The following is a 13,784-nucleotide window of genomic DNA, read 5'->3' on the forward strand; positions in this document are numbered from 1 at the left end:
AATGCATCCTCACACATCCAGAGCCAAGGCTGGTGCTTCTGCCAGGGTTTTTGTGGCTGAATGTTTGAAATGTGGGCTCACAAACTCTGTTGATAAATTCATCCCTTCAGTACCATGCAGGGATGGCCATCATTCCTGGTCAAATGCCAAAGGCCACTTCAGGTGTGTGGAAAATTCTGGGCCACCTCTGACTGCACGGGATCCATCCCTGGGCACAGGTTCGTGCACAAAGAGTCACAGAGCTCAAATCACTGGGATACTCAGGTGAGTGCAGCAAAGTGCTGAGTACAGGATACTCAGTGAGTACAGGATACTCAGTGAGTACAGGATACTCAGGTGAGTACAGCAAAGTCCTGAGTACAGGATACTCAGTGAGTACAGGATACTCAGTGAGTACAGCAAAGTCCTGAGTACAGGATACTCAGTGAGTACAGGAAAGTCCTGAGTACAGGATACTCAGTGAGTACAGGAAAGTGCTGAGTACAGGATACTCAGCTGAGCACAGGATACTCAGGTGAGTGCCTGATGCTTGGCACAGGAAAAGTCCCACTGGAGTTGCTGCACTTGCTGAAAATCAGGTGTTTACTGAAGTGCAAACCCTAACCTGGGGCAGTGATCAGGTCTGAGGGAGCAGGGAAGCCAAAATTCTGCTCTGGTAAGAAATATTTTAGTTCAAATCCTTGAGGATATGAACTCTGTTTGTGCCATGAGATAAAAGTGGCTGGGAAGGCTAATGACACAGACAGCAATGATGACTCTGCTCCCACTGGGGCAAGGGGAGATTTCCCAGCCTTAGTGATGAATTTGCAACACACAAAACTGGTAATTTGGAAATGTAACCATTTTCCCCCTCTTAACCCTCCTGTTAGCTTGTTCTCTGGGGTAGCACTAGTCTGAACAGCAGCTTCTTTCAACCACACGCACCTGAGAGAGCAGGAATTTGCTTGGAACAGGTAGAGAGGCCATTCAGCCCATTTGCATTCTCTTCTGACACTCCAGAATAAGACAAGAGAAGACATATGTTCGGTTTTCTTATTCATCCAGATGAGATTGCTGATACAGCAGGGCCATAAAACGCAGCAATTTTACCTGGCTGAGCCCTAGCAAAGCTTCATCACAAACAATGAATATAAAGGCACAGTACAGCTTGTGTGCTAAACAGGCATGGGGGAAGATTTTTTGGTTAAAAACTGAGCTCATCTCTGTTAAGGAACAGTGAGGTGCTGGGTCTGTACCTTTCTAAAGATCACTCATGAGTCACCACTCAAGGGGGCACCTCCAAAGCCTCAGTCCTGCTCACACCTGGTTTCCATGGCATCACTCTCAGGATATCAGTGCCTTATCTACGTCAGGGGTCTTATCAGTTTAACCCAAATTGCCTTGTTCTTTTTGTCCCTGAATCAGCACTTAGAGACCCTAAATCCCACAATTTCCTGCTGCTTCAGGTCCATATTGGTTATGTGCAGCAGAGTGAGGGAGGCTGTGGATAACCCCTTCCCTCAGGAGTTGGCAATGTCCGTGCTGGATTGTGCTGGAGGTCACTCTAGCATCCAGGAGAGACTGCAAAGGGGCAAGCAGACAGCAGCACTTTGCTAGGAAATGTCCCAGACCCTCACATGCAGCCCTGGCACTTCCCAGCCCAGAGATTCTGTCCTGGTATTTGAGATCCCTCAGTGATGTTTTCTTCTGTAACTTTCCCCCACTGGTTTTTGAGCTTTGTAATCTCCTAGCTCCCACAGCATCTTGTGACAAGGAGTTCCAATACTAATTCACATATTCTCATAAAAACTCTTTCTTGAACTGATTTTCTGCTTGTTGTTTTCCATTCCTGGAGTTTTGATTGACTCCCCACAGCCATCCCATGACCCTGGATGTTCCTGGCTTTAGGATGTGTCAGCAGGACGTGCTTGTCAGGGTTGCAGAAGAGTTCCATTGGAATAAGGCTTGGTCTCTGTGTTCCCAAGCAGCAAAACCCCACTATATTACTCAGCAGTATATTCATGCTATAAATACACTTTTTTTTTTCGCATTAATTCATCCTTATTTACCACAGCAGATAACAGAACTCCGGGCTCAGATCCACACAGCAATAAAAAACGACAGAAATTTCTCCCAGATTATAAAGATTTGTCATGTTGTCACTGCGTTTATTTTCTCCATCTATTTCTCTCCTTTCTGTGCATTGCTTTATGCTCTCTAGGGCCCTCAGGGGAGGCAAAGAGGGTATTGTCTTGAAAAATATAAGGGTTTTTTGATTAAAGGATACAAAATTAATTTGCTTCACAGAGCCTGGAAGCATATTATTTGACAACTGTACTTCACTGAACAAACACAGCACACATGGCCAAATTCATCATGTTGATCACCAGACCCTGGCCATTTGTTCTCCAGACTGGGGCGTCTCTTTTGCAATTAGAGAATGTGAGTTTGGTAAAACACATGGAAACAGGGTTGTTTTGTTCACTAGCTTGCACAAGGTTGGAGGAATGACGTGGCTTCAGCTCCCACTTGTCGTAGCTGAGATGGTCACAACACAAAGCAACACTCTCCATTTTCAGAAGGCTTCGAACTGTTTTTTTATAGCCTGCATGCTTTTTATACATTCTTAAAAAAACTCATCAGTTTACACTTTAATCATTGGTCACAAGAGACAAAGAAATTCACTGGAACAGGCAGTTGCAGATTTATCTTATTTATCCTTCTGAATTATCATCTTCACAGCATGTTCTTTGAGGGTCCATGCTTCAATCCACCTGGTGGCCAGGGTCACCCACTCATCCTCCTTCAGCTGTGGAACCACCCACCCCGTTCCTTCCTGTATACTCCAGATAAGGCTTAGCACAACGAGCAAAACCCCCACAAAGGCCATTCTCTGTCAGAACACACACATCCCTTCCTTCGTGTCATTAATTCCACTGAGCCAGTCCACCTTCCAGTAATCAAATCTTTAACCAATATTTCTTTCTTGGTTTCTACATCAATAACCTTGGCAGAAAATTCTTTCAGGGGTGAACATGGATCCTCTTAAACTTCTCTCTGGCTCACAGAAGTTGCTGTGAAACCTCTTCCACACCCACTGAACTGGGAGGAGTGTTGGAGCACAGCACTGACCACTCTGGGGATACTGGACACCACAAAGGCCACTGCTGGAGACTGAACCATCCCCACTGGTAACCCCAAATTAGGTTCATTAGCAGGGTTTAATTTAGGGTTAGGTCCTCGCTAACCAGCAGAGATAGAAGAGTCACAGTGGTTCTCTCTGCAGGGTAGATTTTCCCATTTAAAGGATTGGGAATTGAGGTTCAGTCACATCTGAATGAACAGCAGAGCACCATCACTGCCCTCATGCTGGTGCCAGGCACTGCTCTCTGAGGTTGTTTTGGATATGTGATGCTTTCGAAACAGAGCACAGCCAGTCCTTGCCCAGACACCATTTCCAACTGGATGAAAAAGCTGAAGACAATTTGCTTTTTTGAGTATTTATACATCAGAAAATGGGGGAGAGAAATCTGTGTGGTTGCCCTGCCCTGGGAAGGCACATCTGTACTGTGCTGTCCCTGTGGATGCAGCTCCACTGGGACGTCCCCTTGATGCACAACAGTCACATTGCCTGCTAAGCCTCTGTTTTGCTTTGTGTTTTTGAGTGCAACAAGGAAGAGCCCAAAATTACTCACACAGGCAGAAATGTCACTATGGAAACAAGGAGACAGTTTAGCCTAGTTTGGCCAGTATTGACAGAGCTGCTCTAATAACCCAGAAGATGGTGTGACCCTGGCTGTCTGCAGAGAGCTCCTGAGGAGCACAAATCCTTAAATCTTCTAAAATGTTTCTACATTTGGCTTAACAGACATTACCAACTCTTTCCTATTCTCGCAGTGCCTTCCCAAATCTAAAGGACTTTGGGAGTGCAGAGATGGGATGGGACCTGAGCAAACCTTGTGAAGACACCCTCTTTTCCCATCCCAGCCTTTCCACTGGATCTGATGTGTCTCTCCATCAGTGTGTGTTTAGGAATCACATGATGTTTACATGCACAAAGCAGTTCAGGTCTGTTTTCTGCAGCCCCAGCCTGGGCTCAGGATGGAGAGTGCCCCATGGCACCTCTGAGCACAAAACACACTCTGGTGGAGCACCAGCAGTGCCTCCTGCCACAGCAAACACATCTCGTGTGTGCAGCACAACCAGTTCTGTCAACCCAAGTGAAAATAATGTTATAAAAACAAGCTGGATGAAATCCTGCTGCTTGTGAGCCCTGGAGAGAGTGCACTTCCCCATCTCCCTTCTCCCCATGATTTATTTGCCTCAGTCCATGCAGAGAGCTTTCAGGGAGCTGCTGCTGTAACCATTTTTCTCTGCAGATGTGTTCTCTGTGGGGTCTTACCCTGTAGCCACTTGTCTGAAAGATGAACATGAGGAACACGTGGAGATGAGACCCTTCCTGCAGATCTGCACCAGCTCTCCCTGCCAGCACAAGCTCTCACACCTCCTGTGGTATGAAACTAATTTAAGTTGAAAATACAATTAGAAGCAGTAATTCTTCAGAATGCCAATGTTTTAAATACCTTCCAGACAATTCTGTACCCAGGAAAAAAACTCAATGTAGCATCCAAGTGGATGGTCCCTAAAAAAGGCTGAGTGAGGCTCCCAAGGACCCCCTCAGGGACATTTTGGATTGTTATTCCTGCCAAAGGTGGGGAACATGCTCAGGGCTCTCACCAATCCCAGAGACCCTCAGCTTGAGCCACTTTCCCTGTGGCAAACAAAGCCATGAGTCTGATTGGGATGCTTTTGCTGGTTTTATTGCTTTTGGGGGCAAATTCTTGGTGAAGAAGGAAAAGAGAAGGAAAACAGCTTTTAACCATCCTGAGCACATCAAACCTCCTCTGTCCTAGAATTCCAGAAGTGCTTGGTGGCCCCAGAGCCCCTCAGGGAGCCAGGACCAGACCTGGTGCCATGCTGGGAGCTGCAGGGAGAGCTTCAGGGGGCTGCTCTCCCCTGATCCACGAGCCACACTCAGCTGCAGCTCAGCCTCTGAGCACAGAACTTGCTCCAGTCTGTCACTCACCATCCACCCCTGGAACCACAAGCGAAAGCAAAACCCTTCTGTCTTTTCAAGCCTTCCCCCAGCTCAGGTCAAAGTTAACCTGCAGGGAGGATTTTTGTCACTCTCTCCATGGAAGCAGCTAAGCCAGTGCAGGGGTGGAAGCTGAATTTGGGGAGAGGAGTAAGAGACACACACACACATTCCCACTCAAATTTCCTTAGAGGATGCTTTCAGTACAGCCAGGGAGCTGTGATCAAAGGTTGGCACCATTTCAGAAAGACACTATTTCCTCCAAAAATATATATAGTTTTTAAAGATAATTAATTGACCCATTTCAGCTTTTGCTTTTATTCTTTTTTCTTTTATCTGCTACTTCCTCAGCCCATCATTCCTAATCTGTAACTGTGTCATCTTTTACATAATCACATTTCTTACAATAGGCATCTTAAAAGAAAATTAATCCTGAAGAGTCAAATCTATCCAGGTCCTTTCTGGGCTCGTGTTTCTGATCTGATCCATTTTTTCCATGCTGCTCAAAAGCAGTGGAAACAAATCTTCCTACAAATCACTGCCTCCTTCAGCCTGTGATTCCTCTTATATGATTCGTTTAGTTCTGTATAGGAAATAAAATCAGGCTAGGTGGTGATTTTTTTCCCATTGTGGGGAGTTTATATTGGAACTTCCTGGAGTCCAGCACTTCTTTTCTCCTTACTCTCACTGTGGTACTACTAAAACCACACAGGAAAGTGAGCTGGTGAAGAAGAGCTGTGAAAAATGCGAGGGATCTGCCAGGTTTCTCCATGTTAGGAAACACAAGGGTTTTGTCTCAGGCTGCTCTAGTAAACAGAATGTAAAAATGCAGAGTGAGAGATAGAATAATCTCCCATACACAATATAATTTCTGTGGGAGGGAGACGTCTGCACTGTTAGTTATATTGAACATGTTCTGCTTTGCCTGCACTGTGCTTTCGAGTCTTGAGTCTCAGAAAGATTCCCCTTGGAGAACATTGAAATGAAAGACTGAATCAAGAATGAATTAATTGTGCTCAGTAATTGTAGTGCTCACATTCCCTGCTCCTTGGGAGCAGTGGGAAGAGCAGCTGCTGCTCTGCCCTGGCAGGTTCTGCTCCCTGCAGCCAGGGAAGAGCTGAATGTTGGATTTTATTCCTTACTCCAGTCCCAGCATCTCGGGCAGCACGTGAAACTTTGCTGATGCCAAAGTGGGCCCTGCCCTGGGATGAACTGTCAGGATTCTGGGGTTGAAATGACCCTGAGGTGGTAGAAAGTCTCTTTTTCCCAGCCCCACAACCAAAGATTTATCAGTTCTGCTTTTCAAGGTTGTTTATTTTTCCTTATCTATAACATTCTCTCCCTGACCAGCTGAGATCTGCCCTGCAGGTCTGGCTGTGGCACCGTCCCTGCCCTTGGGGTGCTGTTAACTTTTTACACTAAGAACTACGTGTACTTTATTTACAATCATTTTCCAATACCTATCACCTATGTTAGACAGTCTGTCTCTACTCTAAACCAATCCAAAAGTGCCACCATCACAGCAGAAGATGGAGGGCAAGAAGAAGGACAGGACACACTCAAATCCCTCCCTCTTGCCTCTTGAACCCCCATTCCAAAACCCCAAAATTCTACTTTTTCACCCTGCGACAAATTAACTATCATTCTACTCAAACTGTTATGGCTTGTAAATATTCACACAAAGTTGGTAGTTTTTTCCATGGGCTAAAATCAAAGGCACAGGTGTTCTTGACTCTGTGCCAAGGTCTCAGAGCCCCTTGCCAGGGTCTCAAATCATCCAGGGCAGTCAGAGGAATGCCCTGGGGTTCCAACAATGAACCTGAGCAAAATGCAAGGTCCTGCTGGGCTTTACCAAGGTCTTCTCTGCTGCAGAGGCACTTCACATGAGCCAGGAAGGCTCTGCTGAAGGAGCATCACATACAACCAGATATTTCAGCATTGACATGTCAGCTTTCAGCCCTTTTCAGCTCTCCAAGTCCCTTTACAAACTGGAGATCACCCTGGCAGGTTGACCAGGGTTGCCACCAGGGACCTGATAGCCTTCCCTCAGGTGACCCTCCCATGCCAGCCTACCATGGCAGTGAAAGTGGCTTTAATTTAAGACCCTAAAAGCAGTGCTGTGACAGCTCCACTCTCCACTATCATCCTTCCCAAGCCCAAGTCACTTGCCACCAACTGGGGAAATTATTCACCTTTGTTGGACACTTTGGTGTGACACTTTGGTGTGAGGCAGGCAGCTTCTCCTCTTGGAGCACCATTTGGCTTCACACACAGCATTCTCTGGTTTGTGGCCAGGAAACCATTGGGAATATCTTGGGTGCATGGTGAGCTCTGAGTGTGCCTTGTCCTGGGGAGGGACTGTGGGGTCCCTTGTCATCAGAAGTGGTGGGGACAACTCTGTAAAACTGGGTGTGAAAATAAGAATAGTCCCAAAAGGCATTGTCAGTGTTATTGCCCACAGAACCTGCCTGCTTTTAGTTTTTTGGAAGTGTTTCTGCTGTGCTTCTCTGAGCTGATCAGATCTTTCATTCAGCTGTTTTTGACTAGTCCAGAGGTTACTGAGCACTCAGGATGTGCAGTGGGGGAGAAGCAGAGAGAAAAGACATCTGGAACTTGAATATTCCCTGCAAAGAGGTGCTCTTTCTCACCCACAAATCAAGTGCTCTTTGAATTTCCAAGGCTCACCTCCTCTTCCAAAGTGGCACAGAAAAGTCCCCAGCCCCTCAGAGGAGCCTTATGCCCACTGACCTTACAGTACATTGAGAACACCCATAATGAACATAGATCATAAAAAAAGGCACAGAGATCAGCCTGGGTGAACATTTTGGCTCTGGATGCAGCAGTCAGAAGACAAGCAGACGCACACAGTTTAACTTTTTTCTTAAGAGCACACTTTAAATGGATGTCATCCCTATATATTTTTAGCTTTTAATGTGAAATTTCACTACTTTAAAATTAACTTCACTTCTGACATATAATGATGTGATTGTTCATCACATCTTTGATTCTGCATTAGCTGTTGGAATTCAAGACTCTTTTTTCCACTTTTTTGAGTGTGTCTTAATAACAAAGTTCAGTTAAAAAAAAATTAGATAAGCTTGTCCTCATATGCATTTCCCATGTGTGTGTAAATCTCACAGGCAGCTTCAGAGCTGCCTCCTGATCTGAAAACCCTCCAAGAGCTTTTATAAACTCCACAATCTATCGCTGTCTTTGGTACCTAACAGCAGGTGCTATTAAAGGACATAAAACATGTCAGCGTAACCCTGGAGGAAATGGGAGAGGAGCGTGGTGCCTGCAGAGCTTTGTGTGCAGCAGGAGAGTGACAAGTGGTGGGTGTTTGGTTCTGGCACGTTCTCCTGGCAGGTTCCTTGCCTTGAGGGGTGCACAGTTACAGCACCACCCATGTGGCACCAGCTCTTTACATATGAATTGCAAATTTAGATCCTCCCTCTTTTGGGGGGGAGTTTTTTATCGAGGAAAAAGGCAGAGCACTACTTCTTGTTTAGCAAACAGATCTCCTGATGTTCCCCAAGGGGGAGGGAAAGGAAATCCCTAATGATACAGGAGTCATCAGTCATTGTCACACGGCATCAGCTGGGGTGTAAAGGCATCATTATCACATCAGTGACACCCCTGGGCTCCGGGGAGAGGGTGGTGACACACACTGGGACAAAGTCGGAGAATCCCAGAATGGTTTGGGTTGGAAGGGACCTTAAATCTCACCCCATTCCAACCCCCTGCCATGAGCAGCCTCCCCTTCCACTAGACCAGGTGGAAGGTCTTGGAAGCCACACCAATGAGTTTCACTGCAAGCTGGAAAACTTTTCCCAAGCAGTAAACTTGGAACAGATAGAAGCAGGCAAAATTCTGAATTTAGATCCCATCTCTGAATTTCACTGAAGCTGATATATCCCCGAGGCTCTGGGCTTGGCAGAGCAGAGGGTGCTGATATTACCTGCATTTCCTAAGTGCAGGATCTCTCCTCTGCAGTTGCATTTCAGACATTTGATGAGATTTAAAAAAATCTCAGTGGCTCTCTACACATGTATGTGTGTTTCCACAGATATATATAAAAATGTATATATTCATATGTGTATATTCATCCCTAGTATGAATCTAGAGCACAATGCCCCTCTAGCCCAAATTTAGAGAAAGGGCAAAAACTTGGTTTTCACAGAATGGTTTGGGTTGGAAAAGACCTGAAAGATCTTCTACTTCCAAACCCCCTGCCTTCCACTAGACCAGTTGCTCAGAACTCCATCCAACCTGGCTTTTAACACTTCCAGGGATGGGGAAGTGTTCAAGTGCTCATTTCATCCTGGCAGCATCCAACAACGGAGGCTTTGTGCCTTTAGGAATTTTCTGCTACAGCTGGGCTCTTGCTTGTAGAGCACATGGAATGCAAGCTACAACCTAAAATACTCAGAGGAATGAAAAGCATAAAGGCTGTGGAGTTGTGAAGTGAAAGAAGGTTCACTGGTTCACTGGTAAAAAGAAAGAAGGATTTATTTCCTAATTCCTTCTCATTACATTGTGGATAGTGTCAGTGAAGGCAAAATGCAAATGGCACCAGTGAGAACAGGAACTTCCCCTAAATCAGGGTTTCTCACTCTTTAGGGGAGAGCAGCTCCCTAAATGAAACCTGTCATGATTTTAAGAAGAACAAGTAGTGCAAAGGATGGCAAGAGATGTCAGTGTGAGGGAGGGATGGGGTGCTGTGAAGCTGGAGAGAGGATGTGTGCTCTGGAGCCAAAAGGCTGGCAGGAGGCAGGGGTGGTGCCCAGAGGGGCTGCAAACTGCCCAGGACTGGCAGGAGAACTTTCCTGCCTGCAGGAGAACACTTTCTGCCTGCTGTGCATCCTGTCTCCTGTGCCATCTTGGAGTAACACAAAGTAGGCTCTGCTCTGGGGGAGATAAATCACATTATTAGCTGTTTCTCTCTTACTGCCTCACTCTGCCTGGAGATTGCTCTGTCCCAAGGACAGGGATTGGGAAGATTCACCCTGAAGGTGTTGGGACCACAGAGGGTCTGTGGGGTGTGGGTGCCAAAGCCCAGCCAACCTCAATGGTACAACAGTTTAAATGTATACAACACACAGAGGAATTTATGTGCACTTGGGCCTGTTAAAATGCAAAAAGGAAATGCTGTTACAGAGCCACGTTTTTGTGTTGTCTTATGTTCCAGTATTTTATAGAGGACAACAACAAAAACAGGGAAGGAAGCAGTGGTTTTTGCTCCAAGCAAAATAACTGCAGCTTTTGACATATATTTAGCTGGGAAAAGGCAAAATTATATTAAAAAAAATAAGAACAGAAAAGCAAAAGCCCATTTTTCAAGTTAATTAAACAACCATAGCAGCCCAACTTTTGGTAGACTCCTTTGAACAGTTATCACTCTTGCTTTAAAGCTGACTGTAAAGCACATCCTTTATCTTTGCTCTCCCAGCCACCTGCTCTCTGTAGATGAGTCCAGCTGCATTCCAAGGAATTGCAATAAAACACTGCAAGTGGAGCAAGGCAGAGCAAAGAGGATGACTCCATGTCACATGTCCAGGGATCTCCTGGCTCAGTCTGAGGAGTCAGTCACGGGGTACCCCGGCCAAACATCCCCAGTGGATGCGGGGATCTCAAATAAAAGTTGTGTATCCTTCAAATAAAAGTTGCCCCACTGTGCTGGGATGGCTCCAGAGCCTGCTAGGGTGTTCACAAGGGGAAAAAAAAAATGGCATTTTCACTGTCATTTACCAAAGCAATCCATTTACTGCAGCCTGCTTCATCTGAGGCTTTCCAGCTGCTCCTGCTGTGCATTAATCACCGACAGAAAGCCTGGGGATGGCTGGGGGAGCTTGTGCTGCTGAGGCAGGCAAACAGAAGGAGCTGCTGCACACCACTGGGAGGGTTTTGCAGCACGGCTTGGCTGCAGCCAGGCTGCAATTTTTAATGTGCCTGTCATTTAAGGGCACAGAATTACAGAATGGTTTGGGCTGGAAGGGATCTTCAAGATCATCTAGTTCCACCCCATGGGCAGGGACACCTCCCACTGTCCCAGGCTGCTCCAATCCCATCCAGCCTGGCCTTGGGCACTGCCAGGGATCCAGGGGCAGCCACAGCTGCTCTGGGCACCCTGAGCCAGGGCCTGCCCACCCTGCCAGGGAAAAATCTCTTCCTAATATCCAGTCTTGCCCTGCTGTGTGGTTTGTGTGCAGCAGTTTGCCCCAGAGGGCAGGGGGTGACACTGAGATGAGGCTGTTGGTGGGTGCCCAGCGTGTCTGGGGGCTGCAGAGCAGATTTTGGGGTTCCAAAGGGAGCAGGGTAGAGCAATCCAGGAGCTCCTTCCTCCTCACTGGAAAACAAGAGATCTTCATAAAGACAGAGATTTCTTTATTTTACTCACAGCTTGCAACAGCACTGACAGCCAGGGCAGGGGGCTGGAAGCAGGGAACTCATTTGGGAGCTGGAGGAGCCCAGGGAAAGCCTGGCAAGGTCGGGGCTGGATGCTCTGGCAGGGCTCAGGGCACCTTACAAACCCTGCCCTTTGTCCAGGTGGCTGAAACTGCAGCTTGGCAGGACAAAACCTGCATCATCCCAGCCCACCGAGTTCCATGGCAGGAGGCCAGAGGCTTTCTGGCTGAGTGGATGCACATTCCTGGCCCATAAAATGTTTTGGGGGAATATGGGCTTTGAAAGTGGTTTTTATGCACGCTGGCAACAGGTTTTTTAATAGGGTCACTACCCAGAATGGCTGTGAAGGTATTTATATTGTAATGTATATTCTGAAAGTGTAATTTGCTGGAATTGTCACATTTATGAGAAAATCAATAAGGTTCTGAAAATTCTTTAATGTTTTATGTCACATGTACTGCTTAAGTGAAATAATGGGCTTCATTCTCATTTACCAAGAGTGATACCTTCATATTGAAAACCAATGTTTTAAAAAATTCATTTCCACATCAGATTTGAAGCTGGATATTTAATATATAGATATTAGGGGTTTTGATTAATGTCTTAGTTCCCCTGTTCATGGAGTAGTGTTATTAATAACGACAAGCAAAATGGAAGAATTTTTCATGCAGGTTTTTAATGGAAAATTTTATTTGAAAGTTGATCTTGGAACAACAGGCATTTCATACAAGAAAAAAAAATATTGGTTAGTTTGCAGCCAGTTATCCTACCAAAAATCTCTTGCTCAGAAAGGTTTTGCTGAGCTAAGGGCTATTTCCTTCTTTTCTCCAAGGAGGCAAGGGCATCTCAGCAAATTCTGCTGAATAGAGCGTTGACAAGAGATGCAGATTGACATTACAGCCCAGAAAACGTCTACAAGCAGCTGTCACAGCATGTTCTTATTATCAAATCTCACACTTTATTGTCACCAAAACCGAGATGAAATCTTTATGGCCCTCCCTGACAACAATTCTGTATCAAATGGGAGGTTCCTATTCCCACACCTAATGAGCCCTGAAACCTGCCAATGGCCCCAGGCAGAACATGGCCCAGGCTCCATTTCAACAACACGGAATTTTGATAGAAATGTTGCTTTTTAGGTGGGAAGAAGGGCACATTTCTGTGAGAAGTGACTTTGCAAAGCTGGGGAGGGAGCTGGGAGTGCTGCTATGTGCTGCTCTGGTGGTCAGGGGTGCATCAGGCACACAGCTGAGCACATGGCTCTTTAATTGACTGCATAAATAACAATATAGAGCATCTGGGAGTGCAAACAGCCCAGCTGTGATTTGTGTCTCCCACAGAGCCCATCCCCTCCAAGCCACCCCTCCCCAGATGCCTCTTCCAAAGGTGGCAGAGTCCAAAACCCTCACTTGCCAAAAAAGTTTGAAACTGGCAGGAGCCTCTCTCAAATCCCTTCTCCACAGCTGAATTCCCGTCTCCTCCTGCAAGTGCCTCATGTGCTGTGAACGTTTTATTGGCTCAGTCCCTGGAGCAACCTACACAGGCTCTGCCCATCCCTGCTGGCTCCTGCCCTGGGGAAATGAGCCTGAAACTCAGGAAAACCTCACAGCCTCTCCGTGCAGCCACAGCAGTGACCTGTCCAGTTAAACAGAGGAAGGTGAACCTCCATGTGAGCAGAATGGGAAAATAACAGAAAATTGCAAGGAAATCCTAATTTTGGGGGTTTTGGGTTGTTTTTGGTGGGGGTTTCTTGGTGGGGTTTTTTTTTGTTTTGTTTTTTGGTTTGTTTTTTTTGGGGGGGGGGTTTTGTTGTTGGTTGATTGGTTGGTTGGGTTTTGTTGGGTTTTTTATTTTTGGGGGTTTTTTTGTTGTTTGTTTGGGGGGGGTTGGGGTTTTTTGGGGTTTTTTTTGTGGTTTGTGGGGGTTTTTTGTTGTTGTTTGTTTCTTTGGGGGTTTTTTGTTGGTTGGTTGGTTGGTTGGTTGGTTCTTGGGGTTTTTTTTTGTTTTGGTTTTGGTTTTTTTTTTGCTTAAATACATTTCCAGGTGATACTGGTTTCTTAAAATGTTTCTCTCCCAGATTTTCTCTTGCTGGACCATCCTGGCTTGCTGGACATGCTGCTTGAGCAGCTTCTTCTCAGGGCTGATGGAAGCCCAAACCCCCCCAGCCCATCCTTTCCCTGCCTGGGGAGGGAGGCAGAATTCAGTAAAATGAGAATTTTCAGGCACACCGAGGTGATTGCAGCCAGAAGGACCAGAGCAGAGATTTAATCAGGGCAATGTGCTTTTAATTTGTTTTTTTTTTTCT

The sequence above is a fragment of the Passer domesticus genome, chromosome 7, assembly GCF_036417665.1.
Source record: "Passer domesticus isolate bPasDom1 chromosome 7, bPasDom1.hap1, whole genome shotgun sequence".
Lineage (NCBI taxonomy): Eukaryota > Metazoa > Chordata > Aves > Passeriformes > Passeridae > Passer > Passer domesticus.